Below are 15,745 nucleotides of genomic sequence, written 5' to 3' on the forward strand. Positions count from 1 at the left end.
GAACAAAAGCATGTATTGATCACGTCCCTCCATTTGTAAATCAGCTCCTTCACCACACAGCCCCTCCAATCACTCATACTCAGAACACTGAAATCCACATGGTAAACGGTACGCTGACTGACTCTCTAAACCTCTTGTCCTGAAGGCTGGCATGGAGGTGGAGCGATGGAGATAAAAACTTCAGGAGTGTTGTGGCTCAGACAAATGTTCTACCACCTCACTCCTTTACTCATAGTTTGGTATTTTTGGTTGGAACGCCCAAAAGACACCAGGGGACATCACATGGGCGCCCAACGCCGTCCCAGCAGGGATTCTCCAAACCTCATAAGAGTAACTTTCGTAGTAAATAAAGTAGAGGAGATTCTTGCTCCAGTGAGCGTCTCCCTCCCAGACTCCGACTACTCCGGGCTGCCACGTTCGTCCTGGCACCGCAGAAGGCAGAAAAAAAAAAGCTTCTTCTGACGGGCCGGCCAGCTTTCTGATCCTCCACAGCGTATAACTTTCAAAACGTGGAGAAATAAAAACAGTCTGCGAGCTGTCTGCCAAATCTGAACACAATCAGGGTCCACAGACGGGTCTCCTGAGGCCCGGAGACAGAGACCAGTCCTTGAGTCCACGTGAGCAGATACCAGGACTCATTAGCCTGTTTGATAAAGTAAATGGCCTCCACTTATACAGCCATTTTTATTGGACCACATTCACCCACTCACCCACTGACATGCAAGGAGCCAACACAACCACCGGGGGCAAAAAGGGCAACAGGGGCAACGGGGGCTCGGGCTCCTGCCAAAGGACACTTGGACGATAAGGCATCTCCTCCACAGTCATCGTCATCCAGAATCCACCGTTGTCAAACTACTCACTAATGGCTATTTTTAAAACTCCTAACCGTTTCCTCTCGACGGCATCAAAGTAACGACAGTTTGGAGAAGTCGTTTGTTAAAACAGCAAAAGCGTCGTTGGTAGATGATCTGAAGCAGAGCTTCACTTTTCCCGCGCCTCGCTCCTGCAGCATCATCGGAGACAGGATGTCGTCCAAACCATTGTGTGCTGTCCCTCTGATGGACTCGTTCCTGATCCTCTCCATCCTTCCCACACCCAAAGAGGAACCTCCACATGCACGTGTGCATTTCAATGGAAATGTTTACAAGGGCAGCTTTCATTCAAACATCTCAAGACAAAGAGCTCAAGCTTACACAGGAAGTTGGTCGAGGCTTCTGCATGTCTAAAGGACTGGTAGCATGAACTCCATAAATACAAGCCTAGGTTGAAAACACAGAGGAACTATCTGCTTCAGAAGGTATCTGGAACTTCTCCACAGGGCAGTCTGTTTTTTGGGGGGGGGGAATCTGAAAGATTTGTTGGAGCTTTTCGGTAGAGAAGAGTTGTCCCCGGGCAGTTCTGGTGCCGCTCCCTTGAATCCATACCTCCAAAGCTGGGATTCAAAGCTGGCGTCTGCGCTAACGTGTTTAGCACGTGCTCTGAGAGGAACTCTTCGTTTTCATTCCCACACTGTTCAGACTCTTTGGTTCGTGACTGAGACGATGAGATCAACTAAAATTAGATTCCTCTCAGTCATTTGGTCTTGAGTGTTTGCAGTGTCCTGAGCTGTGGAACGCAAGAGTGCAAGTGTGGTCACGCTTTCCCCGCCCACCGCCCAGCCACGCTTCAGAGAGGCTCTGCGAACGGAGCTTCAAAAGCTCTGGTTCAGCTCTTTCACTGACACCTCATTATTGGGCGATGAGCTCTGCAGACGCAGCGCTGTGGAGCGCAGGGGTCTGAATGACGGCTGTTTTGAGAGAAGATGTGCCATCACGAGGTCTTCGGCCAAAAACACCTCTGTTTGGAATCACATCTTTAATCCTCACCTCATAATTCGGATTTTGATCCGGAACGATGCGATTGTTGCTTCACACTCCGAGAAGAAACTACAAGGAGTGGGAGCCGGGACAAATCTTGGCATTTATTGGAAAGAGTTCGAGAATAATGTGCTTTAGAAGGGCCTGTACCTTCCTGTGTGGAGTCTCCATCTTTCTCCACGTGTCTGCCGGGGTTCCTCGGGGTTCTCCGGGTTCTCCGGGCTCCAGCTCCGATGCCAATCTCACTGCAGGAGAAGCAGCACAAATGATAAAAGGATGAAAGAACGAATGAATGAATAAACACACGATACAAATGTCCTCTGAGATCCGACCCGCTTAATGAGCAGACATCCTGAAGGTTATTTAACAAACCTGAAACAGTCCTTCTCCCCAAACCATTCCTCCTTTCTCTCCTCGGATATTTGCTGATAAGCAGCGGGTTCTCCCGGCTCCTACGATGTCCAGCTGGCCTTGGCGTGAGGAGCAATTGCCTCCGCGCTGCAGTCCCCCTCCTCCTCCATGTCCGCTCCATCCGCCCGCTGGATTACTGAGGTGTTTCCACGCGTGGGGGAGACGGCGCTCCCGGCCTAGGAAACCCAGAGGCTCTCGGCACCTGAGAAGAACCGACCGAGCAGCCGGAATCACCAGCCAGACATCACCGTGATGTGTTTTCAATCTCCATTTCCGGCCGATGCATCATCACAACAACACCGCGCTCACAGAAGGCAGGGAGGGAAACCCCGCACCTCCTCGGGGCCCTCGAAGATCTGACCCACCTCATCGGTGCAGCTGATGGGTTCACCTGAGGATGTTGTCTAACCTGCTTCCTGCAGGACCACCTCCTGTTTTGAGGGAGTCTTATGCATACATCAGGATGTGCACCAGAGTGCAGCTGAGAAGAAGTCATGACCCCGACATCTGCTGGTCGTGTTCATGTACATTCAGTATCTGCTGAGGGGGGCGGAGCCTATTACGGCTGTCAGTGGGTGAGGGGTGGAGTCACCCCGGAGCGATCCTGGAGCCGCTCTCAGAGACACAACCATTCACCCGCACATCCACACCTCTGAATGTTGCAGGGAACCTCCTCTGAACCTCCTGCGTGCGTCTGGACTGTGGGAGGAACCCCGAGGAACAAGGACATGGACACCCAACACAGGAGGGCCTCCTGCGGGCATCCAACTACGGACGGTCTTGCTGAGAGGGAGCTGCATCGCCGTGCCGCCCCCGCCTTCTTATCATGTTCGAGATGTTCAATTAGATTATTTACTTTTCCAACATTTGGGATGGTGTTCTGCGTCCTTCATGGATCTCAGCATCTCCAGCTGTGAGGAGCCGTCCCCGGTCCCCTGGTTTGTCAGGAGAAACGGGTCCTCCGGCCCCCGGCTCCTCTCCATCCTCCAACAAGGAGAGGCCAGAATAAGATGGAGATGCAAACTTCTGAGACGCTTCTAGATCTGACAGACCACAGACGGTGAAGATGCTGGAAGGAGCCCACGCTCAGAGCCCCGAGTCCCGAGCTCGCCCCGGCCGCGGTCTTGTGGCGCAGCTCCTTGGCCCTCAGGCTGCGCGGCCCCTCCCCTGCTTTTACAACTCTGTCCCGTTACATAAGACCGGCAAAAATGTTGTTTTCCAGCGGGGGGACTTTCTGAGGCCTTCAGCCCGCCGGCCCAGGAATGCGTCCTCGGCGAAGTTCTGGGCCGCCGCCAGCCATGTGGCCTCCCAATGTCACCCAAAGCAGAGGGAAAAAGACAGAGCCGTCTTTAGGTTTAGTCAAACAAAAGCCCCCCCCGGGCTAATACCGCCCGCCTTCCTGGGCTTTTTATAGGCCTGAAACCACAACGTCGGGTCCTGCCAGCCCACCCCACCACCCCCCGTGCACACAGCGGCCCCACCCCCCCCGGCCCCCCCGGCCAGGGCTCGGTTGTGGAGCGGGTTCCGGGGCCGACGCAACGACAGCCTCCTCCTAAGGAGCTTTAACCGACACCTCCCGCTAATCCCATTTCAAACTGCAACCCTCAGCCATGAAATCCAGTCACGGGGGGGCAGGTGGGGGGGGGGGGGGGGGGGGGGGCACGGAGGTGCCACACTGATAATCTTCCCACTGACACACACACACACACACACTGGCTCGAAGGCAACAAGCCCAGGCAGGTACAATTACAGTGTGCAGGTTCCAGGGGGTTCAATTGGGTTGTGTGAGAAATACTCACACACACACACACACTCACGCAGTCATTCACACACAGAAGGCAGGCCTCCGCGTGGCCACGCCGCCGCCGCAGCCTGAGCTGACCCGGTCCCGGCAGCTTCCTGCCGGCGGTTGGAGAATGTTAATCACACGGCCCTCCAGAGCTGCGGTCCGCTGACCCGCCGCTGATCCAGAACGCGGGCTCGGGTCGGCGAGAGCCTCACGACGCCCCGAGCGCCATCAACGCCACAGTGGGCAGCGAGGGAGGAGAGGCACGTACGAGGCCTGGGCCTCCGCCAGAGGCCGGTCCAGAGTGAATGATGGTTGAGAAGTTCTTCTTGACCCGGGAAGTATAAATAGAGGAAACCATCTCACCGCAGGGGCCGTCTAATTACTGCCCTGGAGCTCCTCAGCAGATCACATGTTCTCCATCAGTGGCTGTCATGGTCCTTTTTCTGTTTGGATTCTTTTCCGTATAAAGACACTAAGCGCTTTACAAGCTGGGATTCACAGAGGACTTTGGAAGCTCTGGTGACTCGCAGCTGTGGTTGGACGCTGCTCTACTGAACGTGTGTCCGGTCATCTTCCGAACGCAGCTGAAACACCTTCTAGAAGGTTGTCTTGGACCTCTTCTGCTGAAAGCCAGCTGATTTAAAGTCAGGGCGGATGTATCAATCACGGGATGGTGCGGGTTTGGCTCTTTGGCCAAAAGCGTGAGGAACCGGCCAGGAGAGCTGCGTGCACTTGCATTCCAGGAGCGTCGGCCGTCGACGTTTCGAGCCGCTGTCAACAGCTACGCTAAATAATTGGCTCTGCGCTCTCCCTGTATCTCCCCGGCTTTCAACGTGCTCCAAACGTTTCATCTCGGAGCCTGCGTTCCTTCCTGTCCACGGTGCGGCGGAGCTGCTGCCCGCCGCGTTCCTTCCGTGCGTGGCGCGATGGAACAACCACCGCCGGCGCTTCTCCGACAACACGAACTCGCGGCCTCAGACGCGGGAACCGCCGCGTCCCTGGAAGTGGTCGTGGGGGGAACGATTTTTGCACGTGCAGTTCAAGGGACGTGTTGGGTGGTGGAATCTCGCCAGCCGCTCTTCGGCAATAAACATCTAAAAAAGAAAAGTGGGCCGGAGTTCTTTGGAAATGACGGCGATGAAAAAATGTTAATTACAGACGGCGTCATTATGGGTGAGTTATTTCCTCGAGGAGGACGAAGATCTGAGCGCCGGCGCTGACGGGATTGGGTTTGAGGAGATCTGAAACTTTCTGCAACAACAGGACCCATGTGGCATGTTTGTAATCATATATATACGCAAACACATATATATATAACGCTACTCTGTGTCCTGACATAAGATACATTTGTCAGGAAACGGGGCTCAGTGTCTTGGTGCTGTCAAGAAATGGAAATAAATAACTAATTAAAATGATTTAAGTCATAAACACAGCAATTAATTGTATACAAATGAAAGAATTTAATCAAAGAAATATTGTTCATCAATTAACTAATGCTTTTGTACGCCTAATAATGAATTAATGACATTAAATCAATCAAATAAATTAAAAAAAAAATTCAATTAAAAGGCCTTATACTTTATGTTATCAAACACAGGTAGATTTCAGTTTGTTATTTGCGCTCCATGAGTTTGTGATGTCCTGTGTAGATGAGCACGCTTAGCATTAATAAATGTGCATTACACAATAATAATAAATGTGCTCCTCTGGAGCGGGGGAGTCACATGGATTCTTTCTAACAATGAGCCTCGTTGTGTTTGCTCACTTCATCTGACACGGACGTTCAGAAAATGACCGCTCTAGACGCCTCGTCGAAGAGTCCTGTGTTCCTAAGCAGGGCCCACTGAGGAAGGAGCCACCGCCCGTCTCCGTGGGAAACCGTCTGGCGTGACATGGACACGATGGTCAGCCGTCGGTGTCATGAGTCCAGAGGGACAAAAACACCAGAGACCTCCGGCGCTAACAGCTCGCTCGGGTATTAACTTCTTGGCGGACTCAAACACGTCCTCCTCCACGTTTTTACCGAGGAGGCAAAGAAGCTCTGCATCTGACGGGGGTTTACAGGACCGACGGCTGCTGAAGCCGCGTCCAAAAGTCAACTCATAAGTAAAGCAAAGTAGTCGTCGCGGGGAGACGTGAAAGTCACGAGGAGCGGCGGATGACAGGAGGCTGCGGCGGCGGTGACAGGGGGTGTCACAGGTACAACCCGTCCCGTCTGGGAGCGTCTCAGGAGTTTCGCCTGGCTGATCAGGGACGACAGGGCCGCTGCTCCCAACCTTCAGTCAGCTGTCACAGCGGCGGGGAGGAGGAGGAGGAGGCCGCCGGCTCACCGCGCACGTGGGCCGGGCTTCTTCCTGCAGCGGCCAAAGGGTTAAATCCTGGAACGCCTCCACGGCGTCTCGCGATGGGGATCGGGGGGTCGTACATCATTAAACAATTGGGGAAGTTAATTTGGCGGCTCTGCTAATTATCGCCATGGCAACCCGAGTGCACTCATGCAAATTTGATAAACGAGGTGCCACCGGCGAGCACGGCGCCGGAGGGATTCCTGAGACGCACGGGGGCGCTGCCTTGCCCAAGGACACTTGGACGGGTGGAACGCCATCCTTCTGCCTGGAGGAGCGAGGAGACGCAGACGCCCCCGCTAGAATTATCTTCTCCGAGCTTCCAGCGGCCGACCTACCACGGTTCAGATTCCAGCTCCATCTTCTGAGCTTTCTTTGTTCTCGGATTCTCCTCCCGTCCTTCTCCCACCTCTTGGCCAGCTCTCAGACTCAGTGACGGAGGATGGTGGACAGGAAATTCTGGATCCCCCGGTTTGCCATTCTTCTCGCTGCTGCGGTGGATGAGATATTCCACCACCATGCTGAAATGAGAGAATATTAATTTTGAATCCAACGGATTGTGTGCGTGTGTGTTCACTCAAATTTAAAAAAAAGATTTTAAAAATTCCAAAAGGTGTTTGCGGATCCTTTAGAACCTTCTCATTTGCTCTTATTAGTTTCCCCTTTTTTATTTATTTAGTTTTTACTTTATTTTTCCAATTTTACACAGAATTTCACTGCTCTAAAGACACTGAGATCCAAATTATCCCCTGATCTCTTTATTTAGGTATTTTAGATAACCAGCGTCTCCAGAGCATTCCTCCCATCTGATCGGGTGGAGGTGGGACCTGCGAGCTCCTCACAGCAAACATCTCCAAACGTGCTGCAGAGCTTCCAGTGAATTCCAGAACGTTTGTTGCCCTCTAGTGTCAGAACCAGCGCTCGCCGCCGAGGGCCGCCTGGAGGCCGTCTCCTCGGCTCCCAGGGTTTATTATGGGCTGTAAATGGAGCGGGGCGGGGCTGACGGGGGTTCGGGGCTGTCAGGGGTCCTGATGCTCTTCAAACACGAGGAGGGGGAGATGCTCCAACCTTCAGCATGTGCTGCAGACACGCTGTCAAAAAGCCAGTATAATAACAATCGAGTACAAATAACCACTAAAGTGAACTGTTACATTTGACAGTATACGTTAAACTATTTAAGGAAGAACTTGTGCAGTGCAATCATGCAGGTCCAGTTCCAGTCTTATTCTTCCTTATTGACCAGAAAAGTACATAAAATGTACTCAAAACATTCATAATGAAATTCATCTGATTAAATGTAAAATATATTTAGTAAAAAATAGCTGAAATTATCCTTCACTAAATACTGAGTAATACATACAGGCAGCACTGTCATTTCCAGACTATAAGCCGCTACTTTTTCCTGAAACAACGGTCACATCGGACCGATGAAATTCTGAGGTTGTTCAATTCCGACGCCAAAGACGACGATTTTAACTGTTTTAGCGTGCAGGAGGAAGATCAAGATAGAGATCAGCTGGAGTGGGACAAAGCAGGAATACAAAATGGATGGATTTTTCCTTGTCCTATGTATGATTCATCTTTTTCATCAGCCGTGTTACAGACATTGTTCGGAAAAAAGCATTTCCAGTAGGCATTTAATTACCAATAATTTAATTGAAAAAAATGTTTCTGTGCAAATTTCTCATGCTACAAGTACACATAGATTTATTTAGTTATTCTTAGCCGGGGCGGCTTATAATCAGGTGCACTCAATAGTTTGGGAAACAATCTGACTATTACCTTTGTCCTCGCGCAGTTTTAGTGCTACGACTGAAGTTCAGAGTGTAAATACTTCATTTCCAATCGGACAGATTTTCCAATTTCACATGAGACTGAGGTTTCGAAAGTACGTCTTTGAGAAGGGGCCAAACTCACGGTAGATAAAAAGGTGTAACGCTTGGAAAACGGGGTTTTCATCTTTTTTTTCCTGCAGATTCTCAATATTTGTCGAACTTCAAATGGCTGCGGTGTGGAATAAATCACGTATTTGCTATGTGGAGCAGAGCTGGGTACCACTTCTGGTCTGTGCGAAGGGAAACCAGCGCGTCCTGAATTATTAATAGCTCCACAGCTGTCAATCATGCCGTGAAGATTCCCCCCTCCTCCCGGCGCAGCAGCTTGACGTTTTTCTCCCAGGACTCGCTGAAAGGAAACCACGGGTCCCCTTGGAATCAAGAAACGGGATACAGGCTCCTCCTACCTTCTGAAGCAAGGAGCCGCTGATACTGGGACGAGAAGGCCCGATACCGCGCCGTGCTCCTCACGGCGGCGCAGTTCAAATCTTCACCTGTGAGAGTCCGGCCACCCAGTCCTGCATAGGGATAACAGAAGGTTTCCCATCTCAGGGAGGCTTTTGACATCCAGGTCTAAAATATCCAGAATTGCAGCCCAGCACTCCTTCTTCGGGGCCAAGTGAGGCTTTCCAGGTCTGAGCAGCTTCCATCAGCCACAGAAATTTTCAGCATCAGCTCAGCAGCGAGGCTTGGGATACTGGCTCCAGCATGAGCAGAACCCTATACGAGAAACCTGGAGAGCTCTGATTAGACCTCTTTGTCTGAGAAGATCTGTGAATTCTTGACTTCTACTCACCCAGTGGAAAACTTCATGACAGTGATGGGATGGAAGGGCTGAGCATCGACTTCCAGACCACTGGCTGGCCTGCTGATGCCTGAGGACCTCACCGCAGCGTTCATTTTGTGGATGTCACACTTTGTGTGTGACTGAGATCCTGTTGCAGAGGAGTGTCCGCTTCCGTGGACAAACTTTGGAGATTGACACAGCTTAACATTATTCTGCATTTCCCTCAGGTCCTTCTAAGATGGTTGGGGAAACATCAGGATTCCGCAGATGCACCTGACCTGTTGTAGAGGAAATAACCACAAAGTAATCATGAGTCCTGAGTGGGGCGAACCCCGCCTCCTCAGCTGGTCCTGGGATGACGTTGCTTCCTGCCAGGAAAAAAAGATTACTTTTACCATACGTTTGTACATACACACACGTAGTCAGTTCAAGGTGGACCGGTTTTGAAGGTCCAGACTCCATCTCCTGCTCACTGAGGTTTGCAGGACAGTTGTGGTCAAACAGGCCTGAAGCTGTGAGGAACCAGATCATGGCTGATCTGCAATGAAATTGGATCCCATGGTCTTGGGAGATCCTCCTCCAACGCCGGACCAGGGATGACAGCCTGCACCTGGTGTAAAAAGACATTCAGAGTTCTGGTGAGATTCTGATAAAAGCTCGGCGATGAAGCCGATGGCGAGGCGGGTCAGCGGACAAAGATCAACCCGCCATCGGTTGCGTATTGTTTGGGTCAACAGCATCCACTGGGGCAGTCAGTAAATGTGAAGGAAAGAACCTCCACTGAAGCAGCCAGCGTGGGTCTGAGCAGACCCGGATGGGGTTTGCCAGTGGTATGATGGAGGTCCAGTCTTCACGTTCCCCTAGCAGTGCTTGAATGAGGTCTATTGCTTGAGGCAGTTGAGCCTCCACAGCGAGGTCCTCAAAGCTGTGCTTGAAACCGGAAGATTACATCACTTTCACGGTGATTGAAGCTGGTGAGAAGGTGTTGGGCCTTGGTTGGAACTTACCTCAGTTAAGTTCCACACGATCTGCTTAACAGACTGCAGGACCCCGGGTCACAACTTCATTTGGACTTTAAACAAAGAGGATCCAGGCTGCTAAGGACCAGATTTTAAGGACAACAAGAACCAGGATGAGCTCTGCAATTTATTGAAGGATGATTCTGAAGTACTCAGCTAATGTTCTGCTAACTTGACACGATGTTCAATGGTAGAGAAGACCTTCAGCGATGATAAATGCCAAAGAGAGCCTATGAATAAAAATGAAAAAACATTTTAGCCATGTGATTATGTCTCTGGGGTCTAACGGTGCCTTTCATTGCAAGAGTAGCAGTGATGAAACTTATAAGGTCCTGTTAACCTCCATGGATTGGAAGACTGGATGTTTGGTGAAGGCTGCTGAGGATTCCTCTCTGTCCAGTGTTTTATCCAGTAGATGGAATACAGTGCTTGTGGACAGTGGGCTTGACATTAGAGTTTATATTTAACATACCTCTTCACCAAGCACTACCCCACAAATCGTACTTAGCCCCCACCCACCCCCGGGAGAAAAAAAAAAAAAAAAAAAAAAACGAAGTAATGAATGTATGTGGTTTTGAGATGACTATTTGGTAGAGTGGTCACTTCTGACTACTGGTACTTCGGATCTTCGGGGACTGAATTGCACTTTTTGTGAGTCGCTTTGGATAAAAGCGTCTGCCAAATGACTGTAATGTAGATAGGTGAACCAATGCCTGAGGTACCCTCAGTCCTTCTGCAGCAGACCGTCATTCCCCTCCTTTCTGGGACGCACCACCTTGCTCCCACTAAAGATCAGAAAGTCATCTGCAAACATGGTCCACTCTTGGCAAAGCTCTTTTGTCTGAAATCAAATTTACTTTGTGTTAACCCACTAAAAGAGCATACAAACATGTAAGACTGGTTATTTCACAGAGAACCTTCTGAGAGGGTTCACTGTGGCGACTGCTGTTCTTCACCACCTTCCAAATTATGCCAGCTTTTAGCAACACAGCTGGAAGCAGAGCTGTTCTTGAAGTTACAAGCAGTAAGAATGGGGTACATGAGGAAGCATAAAATGCCAAAGACTGCTGGGATGGAGACTATAAAAGGCATACTGTAACATCAGCTGAGAATTTACGCGCCCTTTAGCACCTCAGGTCTCCTGAATTGCATGCTGTCACCAGCTCAGCATTTTAGGATACAGCAGAGCTGAGATGTCCTGAATGTCCAGCAGAGAAAGTTAAGTCAGTAAGAAGGCACCCTGTGGTTTGCTGCTGAGAAGATACATGTGAAACCAACAGAGCTGAAGAAGCCCTGGGATGAGGTGAAACAGCTTCAAGGGAAGAAAATCAAGTTCAGGGTCCCGAAAAGTGTTCGACAAGAAGAAACCAACCGAATGTTGCAGATTTCAGAGTCGGGCACAGATTAAGACAGAATCCAAGAACAGCTTTGATTTTAGTTCAATATTTTCTCTGAGCCTCACAGTGCATGGCCTCCACTTTTCTAGCACATTGACCCACTAATCGCAGCAAAGCATTAACTAGACCATCACAAGCAACTTGGGCAAGCGGACAGAAGGAGCCAGGAAGCTTGAGAAAGTTATCCCTCTGCAGCAAAAATCTTCCCTGGTCTCTTCAGGAGCTTGACAGTCACCCCTTCACATCACTGCCTTGCACAGACACGAGTCACCAGGTCTCCGTGAGAAGACAGGCATGTTTTTCAACCGCTCAAAGGTCTCGAAGGCAGAAGTGACTTGCAACAGCAGCGTCTGCTGCACACGTAGCCAGAGAACCAGGATTCTTTAATGCAAATCCAACAAGACATGACTGTATTTTGTTTGGATACACGACTATCTGGATCAGTGTTATCACAACTGGAATACAGAGAACTGGCGGGAAGAGACCATTGGGTAGGAAGGTTCATAGGTGCTCCCTCAGAGCAAAGACCTTCAGGAAAGGGGATAATCGAACATATACTCAACTCGATAGGGTCGAGTAGCTCTCGTGGAAAAGGCCGGCCTGTTTTAAAGAAGCTTGTGGAGGAGTGACACCCAACCCTCTTCTGTCTTCATCTTACTCATGTTGGTGACCCTGAGTGATGAGTTAATAGAAAACAGTTCATCAACTGTCAAATATTCTATCTTCTAATGCACCACTGAAGCGTCAGCCAGATGATTTCTGCTGAAGGTACCGGGGTTAGCTTGATATTCATACCCTCATGAATTCCACTACAAGTGGGATTCGGGTGCTTAGAGGTGAAGAGACTCCAGGAGAGGGACAGAGCACGACCTCCGCAAGCGTTTGGCATCGCTGTGCGGGGTCGGCTAGCCAGAGGGCCAGTCTGGGGCGTCCCTTGAGAATGGAGTCAGGAGGGCAGTTGGCACAGGGCTTTTTGGCAGTCCTGGACATATTGAGGCCAGCGACACTTGCTGGCAGGAAGCTGTGGTTCTGAGGTGCTACTGCACACCAGGGTCAAAGCAGCAATGGCGCTCAGTCAGTCAGTCATATAACGCCGACTGGACACGATCAGGTAGCGTGTGTGGATCACCAACCCATCTGCAAACATGGTGGCAGCAGCCAGCGAAAAAGGGGATGCGAAGCACAGGAAGGAGTGTCAGAAGAAAACAGTGAGCAGCGAAGGGGGATGAGGGCAATGGAAGGCAAACTGGATTACACGAATTAGATTTACACAAAGAGCGGCGACAGCGAGCCATTTGTCATCGTTTGTTTACCCTGTCAACGGTTGTTCTCACGGGTTTGATGGGATCACTTGGTTTGACAGGCACGTGGTCTGCAGTCCCTCTTCAGCCGCAGATCTCAGTCTTACAGCCCCTACCGATAGCTGCTGAAACCAGTCCATTAGCGTGAACTCCCATCCTGTAAAAACCCTAATAACGGAATGTGGTGGAATGTGACCGCAGCTCAACATTGTGGGTGGAGGCTGACGCTCCGCTACATCCCTGGTCGGCTGCCCTGCCCACAATTTCACCTTCTGACAACCAGTCAGAACCTGCATTTAAAAACACAAATGGCAAGGGAGGAGGACATAATACCACCTCGTTAATCAGCTAATCTCAGAACCCTGAGGTTAGCATCTAGATATCTACGACAGCCTTGAACATCAGTTCCACATGGATACAAGTTCCTCAGGACAGATATCTCAGGTAAAATGGATGGTCACGCAGGACAACTGGCTATGCATACGATCCCATACAGGGAACAAATGCGTCACTGCAATAAAACAATGACTGAAGAAAAAGCGACGGCTAAATGGAACTCCTGTGACCCAGATGAGGACGAATCACTGAAGCACTCAGATGAGGCTGCGACAAGATCTCCATGAAATCTTTGCAAGACAAAGATTGAGGTCAAGAAGCGTCCTCTTGGAAATGCTTCCTCCGATAATCAGCGGTAAGCACGTTCCTTGAAATCTGCCCCACCTTATAAACAATAACCTCCAGGAAACTCCAAATCATTTATAGTCCCAGAAAAACCAGTCAGGAATTGAGTCTGGTACCTTGGTCTTGCGCGGTGATCATTTCAGATTTCCACATCTCCAAGTGGGTTCCCAGTGATCTGATGGACTCCAAGCGGGTGATCACATTTTTCCGAAATCATTGTGTCTAATTGAGGTTCAGTGAGCGTTTAAAGGAGAAGTCTGACCAGACACTTTATGGAAGCAGCTGTAAAGTAGAGCACGCTCACCGTGAGGTCATTCAAGGACTGTCCAGATGAAACAAGGCTCTTCACATTTCCAAAGAGGACTGTTCTGTCCAAAAGAGTTGTAGGAACACCTGTTGCTCTTCTTCCTCCCTCTGCTGCTGGCCAAAGCGACTGAGGATGTGCTTTGCCTGCACACTCCCTGGAGCGCGGAAGATGATCTAGGATGTACGTGACGTAACCAATCAAGACCAACGTTGGAACGTGCCATCAAAAGCCTCAGCCTGTTCTTGCTGCCTCCGGCCCACCGGGTGAGTGATCAGCTCATTGTTGGCAGACGTCATCAGGGATTCTCAGCTGAAACTAATGTGTAGTGTTCCGAACAAAATAGAGCAATAAGCTATCCACAGAGACAAATGTTTGGCGTACTTTCGTTCCACAATTCAGTGGTCAAAACAACCATTGGTTGCGCTGCAGTCGTCGCCTGGTAGATTAAAACTGCCCGTGAATTGAGGGCAGCCATCGTGGCCTCCATCTGCTCCTGATTCAAATGTCAAAGGCCACATCTCACCTGTAAGGTCAGCTAAAGCAAGTACACCTGGAGTACTGGAGGATTGGATCCCTGTGCGCGGACCAGTAGAGGAGGACATTGACCAAAGCCATAAATTCAGAGGGACAGTAGGAACAGGGCTTCGGTCTGGGTGGTGCAATTGTTTTTCGTTAGAGACTTCGAACAACAGTTCAGAATTATTAGCCTGAAACCAGATGAGCCCGGTCCTCCCAAGGTAGTACCTCTCCAAGCTCCTTGTGGGCATGCACCACTTCCAACATGTGGGATGTGATCTCATTCGGGTCAATTAACCGGATGTCCATTGCCAGCAAACATCTTTGACCCTAAAAGGCAAAAAGGAATAAAGCAAAGTTTGTCAGTCACTCCTGAAGCTGATCTTGAAAAATCTTTGAAATACCTGGAAACTTCGTAAAGTTCCCAGAACCTTCACATATGTTCCAGGTGAAGCCGTGGTCATCTGAGCACCGTTCTGTGGAACAGTTACAGAACAGCAGAACCTTTAAGTAGAATTCATTCCAGCTTTCTCCCGTGACAGCACTGAGGGCTCTGTTCCTGCAGCTTGCCTCCCAGTTTGTCCACTGCATCACACGCAACGGAGGGCCGGTCATATCGTCCACAGAGAACTGGACGCTCATGGCGAAGGAGGCGAATCCTCTGATGATGCCGACGACAGAAACCTGCATGGGAGAAACAAACGCCGCAAGAAGTTCCCCACCGACCGAAAGACACCAGAGACGACTTGTGGTATAAGGTGTCACGGTCTTGATGAAATGCCACTCCCAGGAAAACTGTGTAGATACAGAAATGCTGCTAGAACTTTAGCTCTCCGCAGACTCCTGGAGCTGAACTACACAAGGACTCCAAAATGCAAGGGGTGTAAGAATCTCAAACTACGACCCCAGAACAGAAAGGGCAAGAACTCATTATTTGCAAAATTGTTGTGACATCTACTACCGCAGAGTCCAGAAGAGAGCGGCCTCCATCCTCAAGGACCAGACCTCCACCCTCAGGCCAGAGAACAAATGTAGAGCTCATTCTATCCTGCTGACACCAGGCAGTTTACAATTCAACTTGCCCACTCGTTGCAGTCAGTGCATGATAGTCACCAGACGACCAAGACCTGCCTCAGAAGATCCGCTGACAGTTTTGCGTGTCAATTAGCAGCCATTGCTTACTTTCCAAACTGGCATACAATCCTCTACATGCTGCCCTCTGTGGTACTAATGCGGGTCTTCATTGGGTCCCCTCGTCCGAATGAGAGGATCAAAAGGAAAAGCATGAACAGTTACATGAACTTCTATTGAGCAATAATTTCATAATAAGAGTTGCGTAACATTATTGAACTAAGATCAGAAAAAAAAAGGGTCTGCCTGAAATGACAACCTTGTCATTTAGTTGGCCGCATGTTGAGGACACTGAATGAAAAAGGTGGGTTCACCCTTAGAAGTAATTTCCATAAAGTCACCAGGAGGTCCGGCGCGCAGATTCTCC

The sequence above is a fragment of the Fistularia commersonii genome, chromosome 30, assembly GCF_037954325.1.
Source record: "Fistularia commersonii isolate RoL2024-O1a breed Wild chromosome 30, RoL_Fcom_v1.0, whole genome shotgun sequence".
NCBI classification, from domain to species: Eukaryota; Metazoa; Chordata; class Actinopteri; order Syngnathiformes; family Fistulariidae; genus Fistularia; species Fistularia commersonii.